A 12,395-nucleotide genomic window follows, 5' to 3' on the forward strand; every position below is an offset into this window, starting at 1 on the left:
CAGTTTGTTTGTTTTTTTGTCTACCATAAAAACAAACTCTGTAAAAGATGTACTCTGTATTATCCTAACCGCCACAACAATGCCACACATTTTTACGGTAAAAAAACAACAAAAACTGGCAGCTCACTTGCCAGAATTTGATCATCTTGTGCAATCTACTAATAAAAGTTTCAATCAATCAATCAATCAATCTGAATGAAATGGCACGGTTTTATGTTTTTTTTGTTTTTTCATTTACAGCAAATTGCTGTGAAAACAGAGTAAATTTCACACTTTTACCGTAAAATCTATTTTTATATATATATGTACGTATAGTTGCATTATTAGAACATATTTCAATTTTAAAAATATAAGATTGCATGTATTTCTTCTGTCAAAATGTAAAGAACAAATACATTTGCTACATACAAAAGAATAACATGTAGTTTATTTGAATAAAACAATACATATAATAATAGTTTCTGTATAAGTGCACTAAATTGCCATGAGTGTGTATGTTAAAAAGTGAAGTTGTTATTTGATTAAACCACAAGTTCCATTACATTCAGTGTGAGTATGTCGCTTCCTGCTGGCCCTGTGTTGCTATTGCACCTTGTTCCTGAGCCCAAACACTTTCTTGGTGTCCAGTTTGTTTCTCTCCTGGACTCAGCCTGCAGTGACACCAAGATAAACAGTTGTATGACGTCACTTTGTGGCAGCAGCTGACTTCCCAGAAGTTCACTGTTGTGTAAGTGGAGGTGAAATGACGTCTTTGTGTTCCATTGCTTGTAAAATAACTTCTACACAATCTGACAATCTTCACTTCTCGCTCAGATTGTGGCTAAATTGGTAAAAACACATCATACAAACTTTACCACGTACACGTGTGCCTTATGCAGACCTACACTTTAGACAACCTGCTCCAGGTCACGGCTTAGGAACCTTTTGGACCTCTGGCTCCAACTTTCCCACTACCAAGGGGCCCGGGGCCCACTCAAAGTAATCTTACTCTTGGTTTGGACTGTATTCAATAAGTATATCCCACCTACTGTACATACAGTTTAAGAGGTTAACAACCTTTTCCAACGATATGTTTGAAACCATGTGCTAATCACAAAGATTATTACCCAGCAAAAAAAAGAAGAAAAAGACGGAAGTGGACGTGCCGCCAAAAAACTAAAAGAAGAAGTACGTCTACGTGCAATTACTGCTATCATGGCCGAAGCTCCAAAACAACCAAAGAAAGGAAAAGTTTTGTCTGAGGAGACAAAAAAAAGCGTGATAGTTTCACTACTACTTCCTTCCAAAAAAGCTTTCTTTGCTTGGGACCCGCATCATGAATTGATTAACGTGGACCCCGACTTAAACAAGTTGAAAAACTTATTGGGGTGTTACCATTTAGTGGTCAATTGTACGGTATATGTACTGTACTGTGCACTCTACTAATAAAAGTTACAATCAATCAATCCGCCCCGATACATTCTTGCTAGTAGCGTCATGTTTGTAGCACAATCCAAGGTCATTTCTTGATCGTGTCTGCTATTTAACATCAGCATTGCCATGAGAGACCTAATATGTGTGTCAATATCACAGCGGACATCATGTCAGTTAGACGCTATATGTGCTAGGCATGATGGGAAATGTGGTCTTCTTCTGGCAGAACACTACCGCTTTGGTCCAAAATCAACCAAAACTGAAATGATTCTCTAACAAAGACTGGATCTGCAGGAGGTTTCTGTGACTTCTGGTGAAGTCCATAAGAGAAGCACAGGTGGGTAGACTAGATGCCACCTCGGGAACACTAATGGCGGTCTTTTCCCCCACTGTGGTCCTAAAGCTATTTGACCTAGACGACATACGTCTGCATGGTTTGAGCAGACAAACCAAACAAGACGAAGATTAGACAGATTATTTTAGTCTGGAGATTGTTGTGGTCAGCATCCTCAATAACTCCTACTTCCTGTTCCCACGGCACACAGGACCACAAGCCGTGGTCAGGAGCCAAGGCCCCCTAGGGTTGATGCTGGCTTGTTACATAGTTTAGACGCTCATCCAGTGTTGCCTCGTCCTTTCTCTCAGAACATTGGGGGGCTCCCAAATAAATCTGCTGAGAGTCCCCATTTAGCCGGGGGGTGGTCCGGAACACAAGTGAGTACCAAGATATGGGTGAGATTGTGTATAGAGCATGGTGGTGGTAGGGCTGCATGAGTGCCGACAGCACTAGGGAGCTGTGGTGGATGAATTCCAACATGTACTGTGACAAGTTGAAGGGTCACATGGCAGTTTTCCACAATGATGACGGGTGGAGGAAGATCCCAGTAAGAAGCTTTGGTCAATCCAATGGCAAAAGGGCCTTTTTCCACCGCAGGAACTTTTTCAGGAACTTCCCCACTTACCCGGGGAAATAAAGTTCCCCCTGGGTTTCCACCAAAAACTAACCGGGTACATATAGTTCTTTAGGAATCTTTCTGAGTTCCAAGCGACCAGGAACCTTTTCGGGTGCTGTTGAACGCTGATTGGTTGAACATAGTTGGGGGCGTTCCTAAAACCTTGTTTTCAAACCCACGACCGGAATTGGAATATATATTTATTTCTTATTTCTTGTGTATTTCTATGACAACAAACTTGGAAACGGAGAGAAAGAATCTTAGTGCTGAAGAACGCTGATCACTGGAACTATTTGGGAGTGTTTTTACTCAGCCGTAGTCCGCCGATAACAAATTTTGCTCCACAATATATTGACCTACAAATGATTGCCGATAAACGATAATATCGCGATTATATTTTTGAGACCAAATTAAATATTGATGCAAGTATATCCTTTTGACTCAGTGGCCTAGTGGTTAGAGTGTCCGCCCTGAGCTGGCTAGGTTGTGAGTTCAAACCCCGGCCGAGTCATACCAAAGACTATAAAAATGGGAGCCGTTACCTCCCTGCTTGGCACTCAGCATCAAGGCTTGGAATTGGGGGTTTAAATCACCAAAAATTATTCCCGGGCGCGGCCACTGCTGCTGCTCACTGCTCCCCTCACCTCCCAGGGGGTGATCAAGGGTGATGGGTCAAATGCAGAGAATAATTTCGCCACACCTCGTGTGTGTGTGTGACTATCATTGGTACTTTAACTTTATTGTGATTGAAATGTAAACTTTTAAATACCAAGTTAAATAAAACAAACAAATAATGCAAATAAAATATACTCTGTAAGCAAAATTTTGCACTTAAATAAAAATCACAACATATATATATATATATATATATATATATATATATATATATATATATATATATATATATATATATATATATATATATATATATATATATATATATATATATATATATATATATATATATAGCCCGGCCCCCGGCCCAATTGTTTTAACCCAATGCAGCCCCCGAGTCCAAAAGTTTGGGGACCCCTGCTCTAGTCTATGCCATCACTATGTGGCCCTTTGTTGTGAGAAGCTTCTCTTCACAAGCTGTAATTGTGTTTTCCTCCAGAAAGTGCGTTTGTGTGTGTGTGTGTGTGTTTGTGTGCGTGTGTTTGTGTGTGTGTGTGTGTGTGGGTTTGTGTGCGTGTGTGTGCGTGTGTGTGTGTTTGTGTGTGTGTGTGTGTGTTTGTGTGTGTGTGTGTGTTTGTGTGTGTGTGTGTGTGCGTGTGTGTGTTTGTGTGTGTGTGTGTGTGCGTGCGTGTGTGTGTGTTTGTGTGTGTGTTTCAGTGTATGTGTGTGTCTGTGTGTGCATGTGTGTGTGTGTTTGTGTGTGTGTGTGTGTTTGTGTGTGTGTTTGTGTGTATGTGTGTGTGTGTTTGTGTGTGCGTGTGTGTTATTTGTTTGTGTGTGTGTGTTTGTGTGCATGTGTTTGTTTGTGTGTGTTTGTGTGTGTGTGTGTGTTTGTGTGTGTGTGGGTGTTTGTGTGTGTGTGGGTGTTTGTGTGTGTACGTGTGAGTGTTTGTGTGTGTGTGTTTGTGTGTGTGTGTGCATGTGTTTGTGTGTGTGTGCGTTTGTGTGTGTGTTTGTGTGTGTGTGTGCATGTGTTTGTGTGTGTGCGCGTATGTGTGTGTGTTTATGTGTGTGTGTGTGCGTGTGTGTGTTTGTGTGTGCGTGTGTGTGTGCGTGTGTGTGTGTGTGTGTGTGTGTGTGTGTGTGTGTGTGTGTTAATTATAGCGTGGCTTATAACCTCCTAATGTGACAATTGAGCGGGCATAGAATGATATAGAATGATATAATATAGTATAGTATACTGTAGATTGGCTACATTTGGCCGCCATTCTGAAATTTTGTTGTAGATCTCATCCTAGAGATCTCTGGATGAAAAACTACAGATTTTGGCCATTTTGCAAGTTTGTGTAAGTTCTGCACGTAATGTATTGCCAAAAGTAGAGTTGTGTGTCCTTCAGTCCGGAAGGCACAAGCGACCAATCAGATGAGCTGCTGGGAGCGCGGGGGCGTGGTCATCCACCTGCTGTGATGCTAGTTGAGAAGCGTCAAAGACTCCTGATGGAAGACAAGATGATTCCCCTCTTCTTGTCGTTCTTCTAAGGCACACACGCAGGCACAAAGCTGCTGAAAGCCAGAAAAAGCGTGAATGCTCTTGAAGTATTCACAAGGCCATTTATCCACTTACATACTTCATTTTCATTTATCCTCAATTGACTTATCAAGTATCGACCCAGGCTTACTCCAAACTCTACATATGCATTTTAATGTTGTTTATTATTATTTTTTAACCAACTTGATTTGGATACGTGAAGCTAGGAGAAGTGGACGAACTCTTTTAAACATATTTACTGAGGAGTATGATGTCAGACTCAGCTGCTTACTAGTCTGACTTCAGTGGATAAATGTGCTTAAAGGAGGCAGCACACAAGTGTAACGAAGGTAAATGACATCAAATATTAACTATTTACTTTATTAAATGTTGTAGAAGTAGTCAATGACACTCCATGTGTGTAGTCATTAGCCCCAACTCGAGTGAACAGAATGCTAATGCTAACAAGCTAACGCTAAAGCCAATGTGTTTGTGTTGTCAGCGTGAGATAAACATTTATTTATATATTGTTGTTTACAGATAAACACTGACATTCATTATTTATATATTGTTGTTTACACAAACACTGCCATTTATTATTTATATATTGTTGTTTACAGATAAACACTGACATTTATTATTTATATATTGTTGTATACAGATAAACACTGACATTTATTATTTATATATTGTTGTTTACACAAACACTGCCATTTATTATTTATATATTGTTGTTTACAGATAAACACTGACATTTATTATTTATATATTGTTGTTTACACAAACACTGCCATTTATTATTTATATATTGTTGTTTACAGATAAACGCTGACATTTATTATTGATATATTGTTGTTTACAAATAAACACTGCCATTTATTATTTATATATTTTTGTTTACAGATAAACACTGCCATTTATTATTTATATGTTGTTGTTTACAGATAAACACTGACATTTATTATTTATATATTGTTATTTACAGATGAACACTGACATGTATTATTTATATATATTGTTGTTTACTGATAGACACTGACATTTATTATTTATATATTGTTATTTACAAGTAAACACTGACATTTATTATTTATATATTGTTGTTTACAGATAAACACTGACATGTATTATTTATTATATTGTTATTTACAGATAAACACTGACATGTATAATTTATACATTGTTATTTACAGGTAAACACTGACATGTATTATTTATATATTGTTATTTACAGCTGAAATGGACCAAAAGGAACCACCTGACCCTCATGAACTCATCATTTATCAAGAGGACGACTTTCTGACTGTTGGACATTGCGGGCAAAAGCCCGACTTTTTATGAACAATTCGGTACACTTTTTAAAAATCTCATTGTTTTGTACAAAGTATATGATTGCTTTGTATTTTAATTACTTACTTTTTAGTAAAATAGCTCTGACCTAACACTGCCTGTTTGGTGTCAGTGTATAAATATAGTAAACCCCTCCTCCATACGTCATCAGCCGGATTTGTATAAACTACCCTGAACTCTGAAATGCGGTGGAAACACAAACTTCACACTTGTACAGGAACCTTTAGTTCCAGGAACCCAAAGTTCCTGAACCTTTGGTGGAAAAAGCCTTAATGATGGTCTCACCAATGACAACTACTATTTCTTCATTCTTTGCATCTCCATAAATATTACAATTGTTTCTTTCAATGACTGAACATGGTAGTTTTGCAGCTTTAGAAGCCTTGCCAGTGTCACCTACTTTCTCATACATGGTCAGACATAATGCCAAGGCTGACGTATTTTTCCAATAACAAACTAAAGTGTTTAGGAATGTGAGGCCGTTTCCTTTGGAGCGTCACTGCTCCACTTAAGGAAGCCAAAAGGTTTGAACAGTCGGGGATTACAGAGTGAATCATAAACGGGTCATTTTGAGTTGTGCCCCCTGGTGTTTTCTCATGTGAAAATGCTTCATTACAATCATTCATTCACTCATAGAAGATTCTACACCAACTATTTATTCTTAGTGTTCCACTTCTTACTCCGCAAAAGTTTGTCGGAGCCCACAGCCCACAGTTCGTCCGACCGTAACGGTTCCAGTGTCAAAACATTCGACTCGACCGGGAATCAATGGCTATCTTAAAAAAGAAATTCCCAAATATCCCGAATTACCCAGAATTTCCGGTTTTCCGGGACATTTTGCCCATTGAAAATGAATGGGCCAATTTCCAAGCATGCACAACTCCCACATTTCTCCCCCGATTCAGCTCCACCATCCACACACTCACCTTGGACAATCAAACTACCATTTTTCAAGTACAAACATATTCCAGGTATTCACAGAATTCCCGGTTTTCCAAAGCGTCTTCATGGAAAATATTGACAGTCCACATTTTTCAACCAATTCCAACCATCATTCTTCTAAGTTGGGACAACAAAAGTTATTAGGGTTTTTTTCGTACAAATTCCCGTTTTCACGAAATTTCAGGAATTCGGAAATACCCATTCTCAATTCAAACTGTTACTACATCAACATTTTTCAACCAATTCCAACACCAAGCCATTCATATCATCTAGGACAATTGGGCTAGGATCAATATTTTCAAAAATTCCTGGTTTCCCCCAAATTTCCCAAAAATTCCCATTCAAATGAATGGACGTATACATAGTTTTACAATGCCCTAAATTCTTCTTTTACATCCGATTCTGACCTTTCAACCATCCACCCAAACTACTGTTCCGATATATCGAACGTAGAACATGTTTTCCATTTCTCAAAATTCCAGGTTTTCCCAGAATTTATGGTAATTTTCTCCCCATTGTCAACGAATGGGAAATATACAATAAACTGCGTATCCCACATTTCTCATCCGATTCAAACCGTTCCATCATCCTCACGCTGGACATTCAAGCATTTCAGTTCCACTCACGCGTATTGCGTAGAGCTTTCACACGCAATTCCTAACGGAATTGCAAATTCTAGTACTATAATGTTTCACCAGCTTAATTATGGCTACGTTCACTCTGCAGGGTCGGATGTCCAATTCTGATTTTTTTTTTTGTCAAATCCGATGTTTTTATGTGGCCGTTCACATTACCAAAAAAATGTGATTCCCAATGTGAATGCAACCTGATCTGTATGTGGACATGACATCATGATGTCGCACGCACTGCACACCAGAAAAAAGGCCCCCTTTTAAAAATAAAAAAAATTGTAATACAAGTTATTTTTGCTAGTAATGAGCAAAACAATCTGCCATTGGAACAAGTCAAAATTGTCTTGGTAATAATTATTTCTTGAAACATGACATATTTAAGCTTCAAAACGTAACAGTGATTTTGAAATTAGCAGTTAAAATGTATTATTAGCGATACTTACTAGTATTGTGAAGTGTTCTGTCTTATAACAAACTTGTGATGCTCAAAGGTAGAATGTTTTTCCACAGATCTATTGCAGAATAACAACTTCTAATGTCTCACTGAAAAATTACTGTTCAAGGGATTGTGATGAGTATTAAGTTTGTTTAGATACTTTGACAATAAATTAGAAATATATACTTGGTGAAATTGTGATTTTTTTCAGTGCTGTGTTTACGGAAATAAACATGGCTTCAACTCTAGTCGGTCTCAGTCCTGGCGCTTTTGTTGCAATTTCAAGGATTTTGTGCAATCAAAGTCAACATTTGGCTCTGGCAGTTCCATCCATCCATCCATCCATCCTCTCATCCTTCTATCTTATTCTGCTTATCCCCGGTGGGGTCGCGGGGGCAGCAGCCTAAGCAGAGAAGCCCAGGAAAGTTGGGAGACATAGTCTCCCTAACATGTTTTGGGTCTCCCCCTTGGCCTCCTACCGGTTGGAAGTGCCCATAACACCTCCCTAGGGAGGCATCCGGGGGGCATCCTGACCAGATGCTGAAACCACCTCATCTGGCTCCTCAGCCTATTCACTTTGAGCTCCTCCCGGATGACAGAGCTTCTCACCCTATCTCTAAGGGAGAGCCCCGCCACAGAGGAAACTCATTTTGGCCGCTTGTACCCATGATCTTTTCCTTTCGATCATAACGCAAAGATCATGATCATACGTGAGGATGGGAATGTATATCGACCAGTAAACTGAGAGCTTTGCCTTCCGGCTCAGCTCCTTCCTCACCGCAACAAATCGATGCAGGGTCCGCATTACTGAAGACGCCGCGCCGATCTGCCTGTCGATGTCACTTTCCACTCTTCCCTTTCTTTTGGAACAAGACTTTGAGGTACTTGAACTCCTCCACATGAGGCAGGATCTCCTCCCCAACCAGAAGATGGCACTCCAGCCTTTTCCAAGCGAGCACCCTGCTCTGGCAGTTTTACGGGAGCCAGGGGGCTCGAGCTTCTAAGAGATAGAAACCATTGCTAAGTTTCCTTGCATTTTTGCAGAATTTCTCTATAGGAAATCCCTTCCGAAGCGTCTTAAAAATGGTAAAATCTCTTCAACCCCCAAATGCCCCCTTGGCCCCCAGCTGGTATTTTTCAATTCCTCTATCTTTTTTGGCACCTCGCTGGGATCCCTGGTAATAGTACCTGCATTGGCCTATGGAAAAGCACCAGCAGCAAATAGAGACGCGTACGAGGTATCAGGACCCTTACCCTGGACTGTTTTCTGTTGCACTGAGTAAAAGTAAACACGGTGGCTCGTTATCCAACAATCTCAGAATCCAATCTATAGCAAAAAGCGGTGATAGCTTTAATGCTTAACCACTCTTGTAGCTCACCACAGAGAACCATGGATCACGGGCACGATGTCTGTCACATGTTGTCGCTTGAACACGTGTTTGTAAAAAATGCCACAGATGAATCCAGTGTATGACGCGCAGGGCTTGCCATGTGGGGTCTGAATGACGGGAGAGAGGCTTTAGCTTGTGAAATGATAGACTTGTGCTGGATGTCTAAAGGCGGTAATGAGTGGACAGCCTGAGTCACGGACCGTGTCAGCGCAGGCTCTTCAATGGCCACTGAAGCCACTGACCAGTACTTGGTTACACTGCGCTTGGCGTAACCGCAGAGGGCATCATGTGACATGCTTCTTGTTGAGCTTGGATGTTTTCCTTCCAGCCCGGCCATCTGTGTCCCTCAAGAGTCTGCAGTGACTTTTTCCCAGCGAGACGCTCCCTCCAAAAAATAGCTCATCCGGCTCACATCTGGATGACCCGCGGGTTAAAGGGCAAGGAACCGTGGAAGGGGCGTTTTATTCCACTTTTCCAGATTGTTCCTGGAGTTTTTCCTCTGCGTGGGATCATTTCGACAAATGCGGTCACAATTGTGACATTTGGCAACAAAGAGTTTGAGGGTGACACAAGATCTGAAAGCGGGATCTTTCCAAACCAGCCGGTTTTAGCCTAAAAATGTTGCTGCGCTTCACTGATCGGTGACACACTGCACATGGACAGAAAGGCATCCCATAATGATTAGCCGGCTTTGGAGGAAGGAAAAGCGTTTCCCTTCGTTACATTTCTGTTACCATTGCTTTGTACGTGTTTGAATCTGGTTTATATTCATTTAAATCAGGGGTGTCCAGACTTTTTGACTTGGGTCTAAAAAAATTTAGCCGGGAGCCGACTGCATGTAAAGTAACATATACTGTATATATGTATGTATGTATGTATGTGTGTGTGTGTGTGTGTATATATATATGTATGTATGTGTGTGTGTGTGTAGCGTATCGTATACATGTTAATATAATCAATATATAATTTATAATTGATATAATTGGATATTAATGGTATGTGAAAGTTGGACTCCTACCTTGTTTAGTTCCGTGACAACCGCCTTAAAAGTTTTGTAATTAATCAGATATATCAAGCAGCTAAAATGTGCCAAACATGGATAAGTGTGGAGAGAGTGTTTTGCATTTTTCCCATCATGCTTTGTAAGGGATTTAAATGGGTGTCATTTTGATTTTTTTTTTACTTGCATGGAAGTTTTTTGTTTTTTTTGCATCCTGACTAGGGAAGGTTGTTTGCATTGGGTCATGTAACCAAATGCTGTTCTGTCTTTCATTTAAGGCATGAGCTGTGGTCATAGACCTGAATTTCTCATGTTGTCTACAAGATGGCGACTGAGCAACGGCACACATAAATGGTTGTAATTTTGATTTATGTATAGTGCGTGGACATTTTTTCTCAAATCCACTAAATTTAGTCGTTGAGTAGGTCGTGTTATGTGTGACCATGTGTGTTCACTTTTGCATTGGTTGCAATAATTTTTTTTTTTTTTGCGCTATAAGTAGGAAATTTATTGTCGGTAACCTGATTTACTCACTTTGTCCACAAGACGTGGGAAAATTTGCCGTGATCCGATTTTCAAAATTAATTTGGAAACACCCCGCAGGCCAGAGTCCTTCTTAAACTGAAGACGCCGGCGGGCCGCACCGTAGTTTGGACACCCCTGATTTAAATACAGCCTCATTCTCAGTTCAAATCAGTTGGAACTGGTGACATCGGGTTTAATTTCTCTAATAGGTCTTTGAATGTTTCATTCATCAGGTCATTGTCATCTCAGGGCATTCAATCGATTGCAACTTGACTGTTCTGTTTGTCTTGGAATTTCTCTGATAGTTTCCATCTGTTTTTACTGATTTTTTGTGTGTGTCGCGCTACTCTGCATTGCAGTTTTTTAGTGTGGCAGTGTATTTGATCAAGGACCCGTGTACAATGACGTCATGACAAATATTGCAGGAAAGCATGCCTTAGATAGGATTGCTGAAACCGACCTGTCTTTTTTGGCCCAGTTCTCAGGGTCTGACTGGGTAGTCTGTGTTTTATTACACTGAACGGAACTGGTGGGAACTTTTTTTTTAATCGATTGGTAGTGACATGCAATGAGAGGACCAACCCAACAGGTTGATGAACATAAGAAGCCACAAGGAGATGCATGTAGTAGAAGAGGCATAAACGGATGTGAGAGGAGAAGGAGTTGATGTGGTTGTCCAGTATGTTGTGCAAGTTAGGATGTGACTCAGACTCGTTGTCAAACTCATCGGGGAGGAGACCTGATGAGAGAGGGATGGAAAGGAGAAGACCAGGGGGAGGGGAGGAGAAAGCCAAGCCGGCCCCTCTCACACCAACCAGTGCTTTGCATTCAGCGTCAGCAAAACCCCTAATGTGATCAAGATGGAAGATGTCTTCGGACTTTCCACTGCTCCCGGGCTATCTGCGTGCCTCTGGGGTGTTCTTCGGCTGGACGTCCGTTGCACAGGGAAGCTACCAACTTCAGCCACAACTCTGGAGTAAAGACATCCAGTTTGGAGATGGACATGGGTTAATACCTCCGGGAGATTTTACTCAGTGAATGAAAGAGGAGGTGACTTTGGAGCAACAACTGGATCTGACATCAATTTGTGGCTCTGTCACCAGATGTTTTGTTCTTGACTTTGTGGCTACGTGATTATACCGTAGGAACAGCGTTGTCTCTCATCACCAGAAGCACATATGGATCCTCTAGGTGTTGGTTGGTTTATCGACGAGTCAAAGGATTTGCATGATTGATGCCCAGAGGACAGTTACTCCCATCCTGCATAGCATCTAAGGATCAAAAGGTGAACATCACATGTTTTGTGTCAGATGACAGTCATTCAGTGTAGAAAGCATGCTTATGACACTTTATTATTTACAGTAGAACTAAGATTTACAAACTTAATTGCTTCTTCAACATGGTTTGCTTTGTATTTGTATAGTGAAGCAGAGTTCCCCATAACAATCAATGTAAATGTGAAGAACTGCTTCCAGCAAGTCCATATTTTAGTAAAAAACTGCACACTTTGAGGACATTATAATGTGTAAATATATAAATATATATATATATATATATATATATATATATATATATATATATATATATATATATATATATATATATATATA

The 12,395-nt window shown here is 40.2% G+C and overlaps 1 protein-coding gene across 3 annotated transcripts in view; it reads left to right on the forward strand.

Annotated features, from left to right (window-relative positions):
- Positions 1-4,574: 4,574 nt before the first annotated feature.
- Positions 4,575-12,395, forward strand: part of dlc1 (DLC1 Rho GTPase activating protein) — a 176,947-nt gene continuing 169,126 nt past the window's right edge. For 2 of the 3 annotated variants that reach the window (XR_009821806.1, XM_062026258.1), the window contains exons 1-2: positions 4,575-4,859; positions 5,744-5,858. The gene's annotated coding sequence lies outside the window, so the exon portion shown is untranslated. Of the gene's footprint in view, positions 4,860-5,743; positions 5,859-11,605; positions 12,071-12,395 lie in introns of those variants that run through there. The other variant, XM_062026259.1, reaches the window with a different exon arrangement.

The sequence above is a fragment of the Entelurus aequoreus genome, linkage group LG18 (genome assembly GCF_033978785.1).
Source record: "Entelurus aequoreus isolate RoL-2023_Sb linkage group LG18, RoL_Eaeq_v1.1, whole genome shotgun sequence".
Taxonomy (NCBI): Eukaryota; Metazoa; Chordata; class Actinopteri; order Syngnathiformes; family Syngnathidae; genus Entelurus; species Entelurus aequoreus.